Below are 17207 nucleotides of genomic sequence, written 5' to 3' on the forward strand. Positions count from 1 at the left end.
ATTGACTTGGGCCCGTAGTAGGGTGCTGTCAGGGTGGGTATGGAGGTCCCTATACCCTTTAAAAGTATTTAAAACAGTTATAAAATTTCACCCCTGGTAACCCAAATGCTACGGACACGTCCCCACCAAAACATAGAATATTTTCTGAAGATTTTTTGAAAAGCTATATAATTCCCTCTTGCTGTATCTCATTGAGTTGGGCCCTTAGGATGGTGCTCTAAGGGTGGGTATGGAGGTCCCTATACCCTCTATAAGTATTTAAAACCGTTTTTCAAAAATGGTTGTGGTAACCCAGAATAAAACCAGGTGCCAGTTTGGACTTAGTGCAATTTCTGAGAAGAAAAACATAGAATATTTTCTGAAGATTTTTTCAAACTTCCATAAATCAGCCAGGCCGGCCCCCATTGACTTGGGCCCGTAGTAGGGTGCTGTCAGGGTGGGTATGGAGGTCCCTATACCCTTTAAAAGTATTTAAAACAGTTATAAAATTTCACCCCTGGTAACCCAAATGCTACGGACACGTCCCCACCAAAACATAGTGCAATTTCTGAGAAGAAAAAACATAGAATATTTTCAGAGGATTTTTAAAAACTTCCATAAAACACTCATTCTTCATCCCACTGACTTGGGACCACAGTGGGGTGCTGAAACAGGTGTCCTGGGGGTGGTGATGGCCTTTAAAAGTATTTAAAACAGTTGTAAAATTTCACCCCTGGTAACCCAAATGCTACGGACACGTCCCCACCAAAACATAGTGCAATTTCTGAGAAGAAAAAACATAGCCGATTTTCTGACAAGAAAAAACATAGTCATTTTTCTGAAGATTTTTTGAAAAGCTATATAATTCCCTCTTGCTGTATCTCATTGAGTTGGGCCCTTAGGATGGTGCTCTAAGGGTGGGTATGGAGGTCCCTATACCCTCTATAAGTATTTAAAACCGTTTTTCAAAAATGGTTGTGGTAACCCAGAATAAAACCAGGTGCCAGTTTGGACTTAGTGCAATTTCTGAGAAGAAAAACATAGAATATTTTCTGAAGATTTTTTCAAACTTCCATAAATCAGCCAGGCCGGCCCCCATTGACTTGGGCCCGTAGTAGGGTGCTGTCAGGGTGGGTATGGAGGTCCCTATACCCTTTAAAAGTATTTAAAACAGTTATAAAATTTCACCCCTGGTAACCCAAATGCTACGGACACGTCCCCACCAAAACATAGAATATTTTCTGAAGATTTTTTGAAAAGCTATATAATTCCCTCTTGCTGTATCTCATTGAGTTGGGCCCTTAGGATGGTGCTCTAAGGGTGGGTATGGAGGTCCCTATACCCTCTATAAGTATTTAAAACCGTTTTTCAAAAATGGTTGTGGTAACCCAAAAACATAGTGCAATTTCTGAGAAGAAAAACATAGCCGATTTTCTGAGAAGAAAAACAGAATATTTTCTGAAGATTTTTTCAAACTTCCATAAATCAGCCAGGCCGGCCCCCATTGACTTGGGCCCGTAGTAGGGTGCTGTCAGGGTGGGTATGGAGGTCCCTATACCCTTTAAAAGTATTTAAAACAGTTATAAAATTTCACCCCTGGTAACCCAAATGCTACGGACACGTCCCCACCAAAACATAGAATATTTTCTGAAGATTTTTTGAAAAGCTATATAATTCCCTCTTGCTGTATCTCATTGAGTTGGGCCCTTAGGATGGTGCTCTAAGGGTGGGTATGGAGGTCCCTATACCCTCTATAAGTATTTAAAACCGTTTTTCAAAAATGGTTGTGGTAACCCAGAAAACACTAGGTGCAATTTCTGAGAAGAAAAACATAGCCGCATTTTCTGAGAAGAAAAACATAGAATATTTTCTGAAGATTTTTTCAAACTTCCATAAATCAGCCAGGCCGGCCCCCATTGACTTGGGCCCGTAGTAGGGTGCTGTCAGGGTGGGTATGGAGGTCCCTATACCCTTTAAAAGTATTTAAAACAGTTATAAAATTTCACCCCTGGTAACCCAAATGCTACGGACACGTCCCCACCAAAACATAGAATATTTTCTGAAGATTTTTTGAAAAGCTATATAATTCCCTCTTGCTGTATCTCATTGAGTTGGGCCCTTAGGATGGTGCTCTAAGGGTGGGTATGGAGGTCCCTATACCCTCTATAAGTATTTAAAACCGTTTTTCAAAAATGGTTGTGGTAACCCAAAAACATAGTGCAATTTCTGAGAAGAAAAACATAGCCGATTTTCTGAGAAGAAAAACATAGAATATTTTCTGAAGATTTTTTCAAACTTCCATAAATCAGCCAGGCCGGCCCCCATTGACTTGGGCCCGTAGTAGGGTGCTGTCAGGGTGGGTATGGAGGTCCCTATACCCTTTAAAAGTATTTAAAACAGTTATAAAATTTCACCCCTGGTAACCCAAATGCTACGGACACGTCCCCACCAAAACATAGAAGATTTTCTGAAGATTTTTTGAAAAGCTATATAATTCCCTCTTGCTGTATCTCATTGAGTTGGGCCCTTAGGATGGTGCTCTAAGGGTGGGTATGGAGGTCCCTATACCCTCTATAAGTATTTAAAACCGTTTTTCAAAAATGGTTGTGGTAACCCAAAAACATAGTGCAATTTCTGAGAAGAAAAACATAGCCGATTTTCTGAGAAGAAAAACATAGAATATTTTCTGAAGATTTTTTCAAACTTCCATAAATCAGCCAGGCCGGCCCCCATTGACTTGGGCCCGTAGTAGGGTGCTGTCAGGGTGGGTATGGAGGTCCCTATACCCTTTAAAAGTATTTAAAACAGTTATAAAATTTCACCCCTGGTAACCCAAATGCTACGGACACGTCCCCACCAAAACATAGAATATTTTCTGAAGATTTTTTGAAAAGCTATATAATTCCCTCTTGCTGTATCTCATTGAGTTGGGCCCTTAGGATGGTGCTCTAAGGGTGGGTATGGAGGTCCCTATACCCTCTATAAGTATTTAAAACCGTTTTTCAAAAATGGTTGTGGTAACCCAGAATAAAACCAGGTGCCAGTTTGGACTTAGTGCAATTTCTGAGAAGAAAAACATAGAATATTTTCTGAAGATTTTTTCAAACTTCCATAAATCAGCCAGGCCGGCCCCCATTGACTTGGGCCCGTAGTAGGGTGCTGTCAGGGTGGGTATGGAGGTCCCTATACCCTTTAAAAGTATTTAAAACAGTTATAAAATGTCACCCCTGGTAAGCCAAATGCTACGGACACGTCCCCACCAAAACATAGTGCAATTTCTGAGAAGAAAAAACATAGAATATTTTCAGAGGATTTTTAAAAACTTCCATAAAACACTCATTCTTCATCCCACTGACTTGGGACCACAGTGGGGTGCTGAAACAGGTGTCCTGGGGGTGGTGATGGCCTTTAAAAGTATTTAAAACAGTTGTAAAATTTCACCCCTGGTAACCCAAATGCTACGGACACGTCCCCACCAAAACATAGTGCAATTTCTGAGAAGAAAAAACATAGCCGATTTTCTGACAAGAAAAAACATAGTCATTTTTCTGAAGATTTTTTGAAAAGCTATATAATTCCCTCTTGCTGTATCTCATTGAGTTGGGCCCTTAGGATGGTGCTCTAAGGGTGGGTATGGAGGTCCCTATACCCTCTATAAGTATTTAAAACCGTTTTTCAAAAATGGTTGTGGTAACCCAGAATAAAACCAGGTGCCAGTTTGGGACTTAGTGCAATTTCTGAGAAGAAAAACATAGAATATTTTCTGAAGATTTTTTCAAACTTCCATAAATCAGCCAGGCCGGCCCCCATTGACTTGGGCCCGTAGTAGGGTGCTGTCAGGGTGGGTATGGAGGTCCCTATACCCTTTAAAAGTATTTAAAACAGTTATAAAATTTCACCCCTGGTAACCCAAATGCTACGGACACGTCCCCACCAAAACATAGAATATTTTCTGAAGATTTTTTGAAAAGCTATATAATTCCCTCTTGCTGTATCTCATTGAGTTGGGCCCTTAGGATGGTGCTCTAAGGGTGGGTATGGAGGTCCCTATACCCTCTATAAGTATTTAAAACCGTTTTTCAAAAATGGTTGTGGTAACCCAAAAACATAGTGCAATTTCTGAGAAGAAAAACATAGCCGATTTTCTGAGAAGAAAAACAGAATATTTTCTGAAGATTTTTTCAAACTTCCATAAATCAGCCAGGCCGGCCCCCATTGACTTGGGCCCGTAGTAGGGTGCTGTCAGGGTGGGTATGGAGGTCCCTATACCCTTTAAAAGTATTTAAAACAGTTATAAAATTTCAGCCCTGGTAACCCAAATGCTACGGACACGTCCCCACCAAAACATAGAAGATTTTCTGAAGATTTTTTGAAAAGCTATATAATTCCCTCTTGCTGTATCTCATTGAGTTGGGCCCTTAGGATGGTGCTCTAAGGGTGGGTATGGAGGTCCCTATACCCTCTATAAGTATTTAAAACCGTTTTTCAAAAATGGTTGTGGTAACCCAAAAACATAGTGCAATTTCTGAGAAGAAAAACATAGCCGATTTTCTGAGAAGAAAAACATAGAATATTTTCTGAAGATTTTTTCAAACTTCCATAAATCAGCCAGGCCGGCCCCCATTGACTTGGGCCCGTAGTAGGGTGCTGTCAGGGTGGGTATGGAGGTCCCTATACCCTTTAAAAGTATTTAAAACAGTTATAAAATTTCAGCCCTGGTAACCCAAATGCTACGGACACGTCCCCACCAAAACATAGAATATTTTCTGAAGATTTTTTGAAAAGCTATATAATTCCCTCTTGCTGTATCTCATTGAGTTGGGCCCTTAGGATGGTGCTCTAAGGGTGGGTATGGAGGTCCCTATACCCTCTATAAGTATTTAAAACCGTTTTTCAAAAATGGTTGTGGTAACCCAGAATAAAACCAGGTGCCAGTTTGGACTTAGTGCAATTTCTGAGAAGAAAAACATAGAATATTTTCTGAAGATTTTTTCAAACTTCCATAAATCAGCCAGGCCGGCCCCCATTGACTTGGGCCCGTAGTAGGGTGCTGTCAGGGTGGGTATGGAGGTCCCTATACCCTTTAAAAGTATTTAAAACAGTTATAAAATTTCACCCCTGGTAACCCAAATGCTACGGACACGTCCCCACCAAAACATAGAATATTTTCTGAAGATTTTTTGAAAAGCTATATAATTCCCTCTTGCTGTATCTCATTGAGTTGGGCCCTTAGGATGGTGCTCTAAGGGTGGGTATGGAGGTCCCTATACCCTCTATAAGTATTTAAAACCGTTTTTCAAAAATGGTTGTGGTAACCCAGAATAAAACCAGGTGCCAGTTTGGACTTAGTGCAATTTCTGAGAAGAAAAACATAGAATATTTTCTGAAGATTTTTTCAAACTTCCATAAATCAGCCAGGCCGGCCCCCATTGACTTGGGCCCGTAGTAGGGTGCTGTCAGGGTGGGTATGGAGGTCCCTATACCCTTTAAAAGTATTTAAAACAGTTATAAAATTTCACCCCTGGTAACCCAAATGCTACGGACACGTCCCCACCAAAACATAGAATATTTTCTGAAGATTTTTTGAAAAGCTATATAATTCCCTCTTGCTGTATCTCATTGAGTTGGGCCCTTAGGATGGTGCTCTAAGGGTGGGTATGGAGGTCCCTATACCCTCTATAAGTATTTAAAACCGTTTTTCAAAAATGGTTGTGGTAACCCAAAAACATAGTGCAATTTCTGAGAAGAAAAACATAGCCGATTTTCTGAGAAGAAAAACATAGAATATTTTCTGAAGATTTTTTCAAACTTCCATAAATCAGCCAGGCCGGCCCCCATTGACTTGGGCCCGTAGTAGGGTGCTGTCAGGGTGGGTATGGAGGTCCCTATACCCTTTAAAAGTATTTAAAACAGTTATAAAATTTCACCCCTGGTAACCCAAATGCTACGGACACGTCCCCACCAAAACATAGAATATTTTCTGAGAAGAAAAAACATAGCCGATTTTCTGAGAAGAAAAACATAGAATATTTTCAGAGGATTTTTAAAAACTTCCATAAAACACTCATTCTTCATCCCACTGACATGGGACAGCAGTGGGGTGCTGAAACAGGTGTCCTGGGGGTGGTGATGGCCTTTAAAAGTAATTTAGAGCCTTTTAAAAATGTCACCCCTGGTAAGCCAAATGCTACGGACACGTCCCCACCAAAACATAGTGCAATTTCTGAGAAGAAAAAACATAGAATATTTTCAGAGGATTTTTAAAAACTTCCATAAAACACTCATTCTTCATCCCACTGACTTGGGACCACAGTGGGGTGCTGAAACAGGTGTCCTGGGGGTGGTGATGGCCTTTAAAAGTATTTAAAACAGTTGTAAAATTTCACCCCTGGTAACCCAAATGCTACGGACACGTCCCCACCAAAACATAGTGCAATTTCTGAGAAGAAAAAACATAGCCGATTTTCTGACAAGAAAAAACATAGTCATTTTTCTGAAGATTTTTTGAAAAGCTATATAATTCCCTCTTGCTGTATCTCATTGAGTTGGGCCCTTAGGATGGTGCTCTAAGGGTGGGTATGGAGGTCCCTATACCCTCTATAAGTATTTAAAACCGTTTTTCAAAAATGGTTGTGGTAACCCAGAATAAAACCAGGTGCCAGTTTGGACTTAGTGCAATTTCTGAGAAGAAAAACATAGAATATTTTCTGAAGATTTTTTCAAACTTCCATAAATCAGCCAGGCCGGCCCCCATTGACTTGGGCCCGTAGTAGGGTGCTGTCAGGGTGGGTATGGAGGTCCCTATACCCTTTAAAAGTATTTAAAACAGTTATAAAATTTCACCCCTGGTAACCCAAATGCTACGGACACGTCCCCACCAAAACATAGAAGATTTTCTGAAGATTTTTTGAAAAGCTATATAATTCCCTCTTGCTGTATCTCATTGAGTTGGGCCCTTAGGATGGTGCTCTAAGGGTGGGTATGGAGGTCCCTATACCCTCTATAAGTATTTAAAACCGTTTTTCAAAAATGGTTGTGGTAACCCAAAAACATAGTGCAATTTCTGAGAAGAAAAACATAGCCGATTTTCTGAGAAGAAAAACATAGAATATTTTCTGAAGATTTTTTCAAACTTCCATAAATCAGCCAGGCCGGCCCCCATTGACTTGGGCCCGTAGTAGGGTGCTGTCAGGGTGGGTATGGAGGTCCCTATACCCTTTAAAAGTATTTAAAACAGTTATAAAATTTCACCCCTGGTAACCCAAATGCTACGGACACGTCCCCACCAAAACATAGAATATTTTCTGAAGATTTTTTGAAAAGCTATATAATTCCCTCTTGCTGTATCTCATTGAGTTGGGCCCTTAGGATGGTGCTCTAAGGGTGGGTATGGAGGTCCCTATACCCTCTATAAGTATTTAAAACCGTTTTTCAAAAATGGTTGTGGTAACCCAGAATAAAACCAGGTGCCAGTTTGGACTTAGTGCAATTTCTGAGAAGAAAAACATAGAATATTTTCTGAAGATTTTTTCAAACTTCCATAAATCAGCCAGGCCGGCCCCCATTGACTTGGGCCCGTAGTAGGGTGCTGTCAGGGTGGGTATGGAGGTCCCTATACCCTTTAAAAGTATTTAAAACAGTTATAAAATTTCACCCCTGGTAACCCAAATGCTACGGACACGTCCCCACCAAAACATAGAATATTTTCTGAAGATTTTTTGAAAAGCTATATAATTCCCTCTTGCTGTATCTCATTGAGTTGGGCCCTTAGGATGGTGCTCTAAGGGTGGGTATGGAGGTCCCTATACCCTCTATAAGTATTTAAAACCGTTTTTCAAAAATGGTTGTGGTAACCCAGAATAAAACCAGGTGCCAGTTTGGACTTAGTGCAATTTCTGAGAAGAAAAACATAGAATATTTTCTGAAGATTTTTTCAAACTTCCATAAATCAGCCAGGCCGGCCCCCATTGACTTGGGCCCGTAGTAGGGTGCTGTCAGGGTGGGTATGGAGGTCCCTATACCCTTTAAAAGTATTTAAAACAGTTATAAAATTTCACCCCTGGTAACCCAAATGCTACGGACACGTCCCCACCAAAACATAGAATATTTTCTGAAGATTTTTTGAAAAGCTATATAATTCCCTCTTGCTGTATCTCATTGAGTTGGGCCCTTAGGATGGTGCTCTAAGGGTGGGTATGGAGGTCCCTATACCCTCTATAAGTATTTAAAACCGTTTTTCAAAAATGGTTGTGGTAACCCAAAAACATAGTGCAATTTCTGAGAAGAAAAACATAGCCGATTTTCTGAGAAGAAAAACATAGAATATTTTCTGAAGATTTTTTCAAACTTCCATAAATCAGCCAGGCCGGCCCCCATTGACTTGGGCCCGTAGTAGGGTGCTGTCAGGGTGGGTATGGAGGTCCCTATACCCTTTAAAAGTATTTAAAACAGTTATAAAATTTCACCCCTGGTAACCCAAATGCTACGGACACGTCCCCACCAAAACATAGAATATTTTCTGAAGATTTTTTGAAAAGCTATATAATTCCCTCTTGCTGTATCTCATTGAGTTGGGCCCTTAGGATGGTGCTCTAAGGGTGGGTATGGAGGTCCCTATACCCTCTATAAGTATTTAAAACCGTTTTTCAAAAATGGTTGTGGTAACCCAAAAACATAGTGCAATTTCTGAGAAGAAAAACATAGCCGATTTTCTGAGAAGAAAAACAGAATATTTTCTGAAGATTTTTTCAAACTTCCATAAATCAGCCAGGCCGGCCCCCATTGACTTGGGCCCGTAGTAGGGTGCTGTCAGGGTGGGTATGGAGGTCCCTATACCCTTTAAAAGTATTTAAAACAGTTATAAAATTTCACCCCTGGTAACCCAAATGCTACGGACACGTCCCCACCAAAACATAGAATATTTTCTGAAGATTTTTTGAAAAGCTATATAATTCCCTCTTGCTGTATCTCATTGAGTTGGGCCCTTAGGATGGTGCTCTAAGGGTGGGTATGGAGGTCCCTATACCCTCTATAAGTATTTAAAACCGTTTTTCAAAAATGGTTCTGGTAACCCAGAATAAAACCAGGTGCCAGTTTGGACTTAGTGCAATTTCTGAGAAGAAAAACATAGAATATTTTCTGAAGATTTTTTCAAACTTCCATAAATCAGCCAGGCCGGCCCCCATTGACTTGGGCCCGTAGTAGGGTGCTGTCAGGGTGGGTATGGAGGTCCCTATACCCTTTAAAAGTATTTAAAACAGTTATAAAATTTCACCCCTGGTAACCCAAATGCTACGGACACGTCCCCACCAAAACATAGAATATTTTCTGAAGATTTTTTGAAAAGCTATATAATTCCCTCTTGCTGTATCTCATTGAGTTGGGCCCTTAGGATGGTGCTCTAAGGGTGGGTATGGAGGTCCCTATACCCTCTATAAGTATTTAAAACCGTTTTTCAAAAATGGTTGTGGTAACCCAAAAACATAGTGCAATTTCTGAGAAGAAAAACATAGCCGATTTTCTGAGAAGAAAAACAGAATATTTTCTGAAGATTTTTTCAAACTTCCATAAATCAGCCAGGCCGGCCCCCATTGACTTGGGCCCGTAGTAGGGTGCTGTCAGGGTGGGTATGGAGGTCCCTATACCCTTTAAAAGTATTTAAAACAGTTATAAAATTTCACCCCTGGTAACCCAAATGCTACGGACACGTCCCCACCAAAACATAGAAGATTTTCTGAAGATTTTTTGAAAAGCTATATAATTCCCTCTTGCTGTATCTCATTGAGTTGGGCCCTTAGGATGGTGCTCTAAGGGTGGGTATGGAGGTCCCTATACCCTCTATAAGTATTTAAAACCGTTTTTCAAAAATGGTTGTGGTAACCCAAAAACATAGTGCAATTTGTGAGAAGAAAAACATAGCCGATTTTCTGAGAAGAAAAACATAGAATATTTTCTGAAGATTTTTTCAAACTTCCATAAATCAGCCAGGCCGGCCCCCATTGACTTGGGCCCGTAGTAGGGTGCTGTCAGGGTGGGTATGGAGGTCCCTATACCCTTTAAAAGTATTTAAAACAGTTATAAAATTTCACCCCTGGTAACCCAAATGCTACGGACACGTCCCCACCAAAACATAGAATATTTTCTGAAGATTTTTTGAAAAGCTATATAATTCCCTCTTGCTGTATCTCATTGAGTTGGGCCCTTAGGATGGTGCTCTAAGGGTGGGTATGGAGGTCCCTATACCCTCTATAAGTATTTAAAACCGTTTTTCAAAAATGGTTGTGGTAACCCAGAATAAAACCAGGTGCCAGTTTGGACTTAGTGCAATTTCTGAGAAGAAAAACATAGAATATTTTCTGAAGATTTTTTCAAACTTCCATAAATCAGCCAGGCCGGCCCCCATTGACTTGGGCCCGTAGTAGGGTGCTGTCAGGGTGGGTATGGAGGTCCCTATACCCTTTAAAAGTATTTAAAACAGTTATAAAATTTCACCCCTGGTAACCCAAATGCTACGGACACGTCCCCACCAAAACATAGAATATTTTCTGAAGATTTTTTGAAAAGCTATATAATTCCCTCTTGCTGTATCTCATTGAGTTGGGCCCTTAGGATGGTGCTCTAAGGATGGGTATGGAGGTCCCTATACCCTCTATAAGTATTTAAAACCGTTTTTCAAAAATGGTTGTGGTAACCCAAAAACATAGTGCAATTTCTGAGAAGAAAAACATAGCCGATTTTCTGAGAAGAAAAACATAGAATATTTTCTGAAGATTTTTTCAAACTTCCATAAATCAGCCAGGCCGGCCCCCATTGACTTGGGCCCGTAGTAGGGTGCTGTCAGGGTGGGTATGGAGGTCCCTATACCCTTTAAAAGTATTTAAAACAGTTATAAAATTTCACCCCTGGTAACCCAAATGCTACGGACACGTCCCCACCAAAACATAGAATATTTTCTGAAGATTTTTTGAAAAGCTATATAATTCCCTCTTGCTGTATCTCATTGAGTTGGGCCCTTAGGATGGTGCTCTAAGGGTGGGTATGGAGGTCCCTATACCCTCTATAAGTATTTAAAACCGTTTTTCAAAAATGGTTGTGGTAACCCAAAAAAATAGTGCAATTTCTGAGAAGAAAAACATAGCCGATTTTCTGAGAAGAAAAACAGAATATTTTCTGAAGATTTTTTCAAACTTCCATAAATCAGCCAGGCCGGCCCCCATTGACTTGGGCCCGTAGTAGGGTGCTGTCAGGGTGGGTATGGAGGTCCCTATACCCTTTAAAAGTATTTAAAACAGTTATAAAATTTCACCCCTGGTAACCCAAATGCTACGGACACGTCCCCACCAAAACATAGAATATTTTCTGAAGATTTTTTGAAAAGCTATATAATTCCCTCTTGCTGTATCTCATTGAGTTGGGCCCTTAGGATGGTGCTCTAAGGGTGGGTATGGAGGTCCCTATACCCTCTATAAGTATTTAAAACCGTTTTTCAAAAATGGTTGTGGTAACCCAAAAACATAGTGCAATTTCTGAGAAGAAAAACATAGCCGATTTTCTGAGAAGAAAAACAGAATATTTTCTGAAGATTTTTTCAAACTTCCATAAATCAGCCAGGCCGGCCCCCATTGACTTGGGCCCGTAGTAGGGTGCTGTCAGGGTGGGTATGGAGGTCCCTATACCCTTTAAAAGTATTTAAAACAGTTATAAAATTTCACCCCTGGTAACCCAAATGCTACGGACACGTCCCCACCAAAACATAGAATATTTTCTGAAGATTTTTTGAAAAGCTATATAATTCCCTCTTGCTGTATCTCATTGAGTTGGGCCCTTAGGATGGTGCTCTAAGGGTGGGTATGGAGGTCCCTATACCCTCTATAAGTATTTAAAACCGTTTTTCAAAAATGGTTGTGGTAACCCAAAAACATAGTGCAATTTCTGAGAAGAAAAACATAGCCGATTTTCTGAGAAGAAAAACATAGAATATTTTCTGAAGATTTTTTCAAACTTCCATAAATCAGCCAGGCCGGCCCCCATTGACTTGGGCCCGTAGTAGGGTGCTGTCAGGGTGGGTATGGAGGTCCCTATACCCTTTAAAAGTATTTAAAACAGTTATAAAATTTCACCCCTGGTAACCCAAATGCTACGGACACGTCCCCACCAAAACATAGAATATTTTCTGAAGATTTTTTGAAAAGCTATATAATTCCCTCTTGCTGTATCTCATTGAGTTGGGCCCTTAGGATGGTGCTCTAAGGGTGGGTATGGAGGTCCCTATACCCTCTATAAGTATTTAAAACCGTTTTTCAAAAATGGTTGTGGTAACCCAAAAACATAGTGCAATTTCTGAGAAGAAAAACATAGCCGATTTTCTGAGAAGAAAAACATAGAATATTTTCTGAAGATTTTTTCAAACTTCCATAAATCAGCCAGGCCGGCCCCCATTGACTTGGGCCCGTAGTAGGGTGCTGTCAGGGTGGGTATGGAGGTCCCTATACCCTTTAAAAGTATTTAAAACAGTTATAAAATTTCACCCCTGGTAACCCAAATGCTACGGACACGTCCCCACCAAAACATAGAATATTTTCTGAAGATTTTTTGAAAAGCTATATAATTCCCTCTTGCTGTATCTCATTGAGTTGGGCCCTTAGGATGGTGCTCTAAGGGTGGGTATGGAGGTCCCTATACCCTCTATAAGTATTTAAAACCGTTTTTCAAAAATGGTTGTGGTAACCCAAAAACATAGTGCAATTTCTGAGAAGAAAAACATAGCCGATTTTCTGAGAAGAAAAACAGAATATTTTCTGAAGATTTTTTCAAACTTCCATAAATCAGCCAGGCCGGCCCCCATTGACTTGGGCCCGTAGTAGGGTGCTGTCAGGGTGGGTATGGAGGTCCCTATACCCTTTAAAAGTATTTAAAACAGTTATAAAATTTCACCCCTGGTAACCCAAATGCTACGGACACGTCCCCACCAAAACATAGAATATTTTCTGAAGATTTTTTGAAAAGCTATATAATTCCCTCTTGCTGTATCTCATTGAGTTGGGCCCTTAGGATGGTGCTCTAAGGGTGGGTATGGAGGTCCCTATACCCTCTATAAGTATTTAAAACCGTTTTTCAAAAATGGTTCTGGTAACCCAGAATAAAACCAGGTGCCAGTTTGGACTTAGTGCAATTTCTGAGAAGAAAAACATAGAATATTTTCTGAAGATTTTTTCAAACTTCCATAAATCAGCCAGGCCGGCCCCCATTGACTTGGGCCCGTAGTAGGGTGCTGTCAGGGTGGGTATGGAGGTCCCTATACCCTTTAAAAGTATTTAAAACAGTTATAAAATGTCACCCCTGGTAACCCAAATGCTACGGACACGTCCCCACCAAAACATAGAATATTTTCTGAAGATTTTTTGAAAAGCTATATAATTCCCTCTTGCTGTATCTCATTGAGTTGGGCCCTTAGGATGGTGCTCTAAGGGTGGGTATGGAGGTCCCTATACCCTCTATAAGTATTTAAAACCGTTTTTCAAAAATGGTTGTGGTAACCCAAAAACATAGTGCAATTTCTGAGAAGAAAAACATAGCCGATTTTCTGAGAAGAAAAACATAGAATATTTTCTGAAGATTTTTTCAAACTTCCATAAATCAGCCAGGCCGGCCCCCATTGACTTGGGCCCGTAGTAGGGTGCTGTCAGGGTGGGTATGGAGGTCCCTATACCCTTTAAAAGTATTTAAAACAGTTATAAAATTTCACCCCTGGTAACCCAAATGCTACGGACACGTCCCCACCAAAACATAGAATTTTTCTGAAGATTTTTTGAAAAGCTATATAATTCCCTCTTGCTGTATCTCATTGAGTTGGGCCCTTAGGATGGTGCTCTAAGGGTGGGTATGGAGGTCCCTATACCCTCTATAAGTATTTAAAACCGTTTTTCAAAAATGGTTCTGGTAACCCAGAATAAAACCAGGTGCCAGTTTGGACTTAGTGCAATTTCTGAGAAGAAAAACATAGAATATTTTCTGAAGATTTTTTCAAACTTCCATAAATCAGCCAGGCCGGCCCCCATTGACTTGGGCCCGTAGTAGGGTGCTGTCAGGGTGGGTATGGAGGTCCCTATACCCTTTAAAAGTATTTAAAACAGTTATAAAATGTCACCACTGGTAACCCAAATGCTACGGACACGTCCCCACCAAAACATAGAATATTTTCTGAGAAGAAAAAACATAGCCGATTTTCTGAGAAGAAAAACATAGAATATTTTCAGAGGATTTTTAAAAACTTCCATAAAACACTCATTCTTCATCCCACTGACATGGGACAGCAGTGGGGTGCTGAAACAGGTGTCCTGGGGGTGGTGATGGCCTTTAAAAGTAATTTAGAGCCTTTTAAATATGTCACCCCTGGTAAGCCAAATGCTACGGACACGTCCCCACCAAAACATAGTGCAATTTCTGAGAAGAAAAAACATAGAATATTCTCAGAGGATTTTTAAAAACTTCCATAAAACACTCATTCTTCATCCCACTGACTTGGGACCACAGTGGGGTGCTGAAACAGGTGTCCTGGGGGTGGTGATGGCCTTTAAAAGTATTTAAAACAGTTGTAAAATTTCACCCCTGGTAACCCAAATGCTACGGACACGTCCCCACCAAAACATAGTGCAATTTCTGAGAAGAAAAAACATAGCCGATTTTCTGACAAGAAAAAACATAGTCATTTTTCTGAAGATTTTTTGAAAAGCTATATAATTCCCTCTTGCTGTATCTCATTGAGTTGGGCCCTTAGGATGGTGCTCTAAGGGTGGGTATGGAGGTCCCTATACCCTCTATAAGTATTTAAAACCGTTTTTCAAAAATGGTTCTGGTAACCCAGAATAAAACCAGGTGCCAGTTTGGACTTAGTGCAATTTCTGAGAAGAAAAACATAGAATATTTTCTGAAGATTTTTTCAAACTTCCATAAATCAGCCAGGCCGGCCCCCATTGACTTGGGCCCGTAGTAGGGTGCTGTCAGGGTGGGTATGGAGGTCCCTATACCCTTTAAAAGTATTTAAAACAGTTATAAAATTTCACCCCTGGTAACCCAAATGCTACGGACACGTCCCCACCAAAACATAGAATTTTTCTGAAGATTTTTTGAAAAGCTATATAATTCCCTCTTGCTGTATCTCATTGAGTTGGGCCCTTAGGATGGTGCTCTAAGGGTGGGTATGGAGGTCCCTATACCCTCTATAAGTATTTAAAACCGTTTTTCAAAAATGGTTCTGGTAACCCAGAATAAAACCAGGTGCCAGTTTGGACTTAGTGCAATTTCTGAGAAGAAAAACATAGAATATTTTCTGAAGATTTTTTCAAACTTCCATAAATCAGCCAGGCCGGCCCCCATTGACTTGGGCCCGTAGTAGGGTGCTGTCAGGGTGGGTATGGAGGTCCCTATACCCTTTAAAAGTATTTAAAACAGTTATAAAATGTCACCACTGGTAACCCAAATGCTACGGACACGTCCCCACCAAAACATAGAATATTTTCTGAGAAGAAAAAACATAGCCGATTTTCTGAGAAGAAAAACATAGAATATTTTCAGAGGATTTTTAAAAACTTCCATAAAACACTCATTCTTCATCCCACTGACATGGGACAGCAGTGGGGTGCTGAAACAGGTGTCCTGGGGGTGGTGATGGCCTTTAAAAGTAATTTAGAGCCTTTTAAAAATGTCACCCCTGGTAAGCCAAATGCTACGGACACGTCCCCACCAAAACATAGTGCAATTTCTGAGAAGAAAAAACATAGAATATTCTCAGAGGATTTTTAAAAACTTCCATAAAACACTCATTCTTCATCCCACTGACTTGGGACCACAGTGGGGTGCTGAAACAGGTGTCCTGGGGGTGGTGATGGCCTTTAAAAGTATTTAAAACAGTTGTAAAATTTCACCCCTGGTAACCCAAATGCTACGGACACGTCCCCACCAAAACATAGAATATTTTCTGAGAAGAAAAAACATAGCCGATTTTCTGACAAGAAAAACATAGAATATTTTCAGAGGATTTTTAAAAACTTCCATAAAACACTCATTCTTCATCCCACTGACATGGGACAGCAGTGGGGTGCTGAAACAGGTGTCCTGGGGGTGGTGATGGCCTTTAAAAGTAATTTAGAGCCTTTTAAAAATGTCACCCCTGGTAAGCCAAATGCTACTGACACGTCCCCACCAAAACATAGTGCAATTTCTGAGAAGAAAAAACATAGAATATTTTCAGAGGATTTTTAAAAACTTCCATAAAACACTCATTCTTCATCCCACTGACTTGGGACCACAGTGGGGTGCTGAAACAGGTGTCCTGGGGGTGGTGATGGCCTTTAAAAGTATTTAAAACAGTTGTAAAATTTCACCCCTGGTAACCCAAATGCTACGGACACGTCCCCACCAAAACATAGTGCAATTTCTGAGAAGAAAAAACATAGCCGATTTTCTGACAAGAAAAAACATAGTCATTTTTCTGAAGATTTTTTGAAAAGCTATATAATTCCCTCTTGCTGTATCTCATTGAGTTGGGCCCTTAGGATGGTGCTCTAAGGGTGGGTATGGAGGTCCCTATACCCTCTATAAGTATTTAAAACCGTTTTTCAAAAATGGTTCTGGTAACCCAGAATAAAACCAGGTGCCAGTTTGGACTTAGTGCAATTTCTGAGAAGAAAAACAGAATATTTTCTGAAGATTTTTTCAAACTTCCATAAATCAGCCAGGCCGGCCCCCATTGACTTGGGCCCGTAGTAGGGTGCTGTCAGGGTGGGTATGGAGGTCCCTATACCCTTTAAAAGTATTTAAAACAGTTATAAAATTTCACCCCTGGTAACCCAAATGCTACGGACACGTCCCCACCAAAACATAGAATATTTTCTGAGAAGAAAAAACATAGCCGATTTTCTGAGAAGAAAAACATAGAATATTTTCAGAGGATTTTTAAAAACTTCCATAAAACACTCATTCTTCATCCCACTGACATGGGACAGCAGTGGGGTGCTGAAACAGGTGTCCTGGGGGTGGTGATGGCCTTTAAAAGTAATTTAGAGCCTTTTAAAAATGTCACCCCTGGTAAGCCAAATGCTACGGACACGTCCCCACCAAAACATAGTGCAATTTCTGAGAAGAAAAAACATAGAATATTTTCAGAGGATTTTTAAAAACTTCCATAAAACACTCATTCTTCATCCCACTGACTTGGGACCACAGTGGGG

This window comes from Salmo salar, chromosome 08 (genome assembly GCF_965601325.2).
Source record: "Salmo salar chromosome 08, fSalSal1, whole genome shotgun sequence".
Classification (NCBI taxonomy): Eukaryota; Metazoa; Chordata; class Actinopteri; order Salmoniformes; family Salmonidae; genus Salmo; species Salmo salar.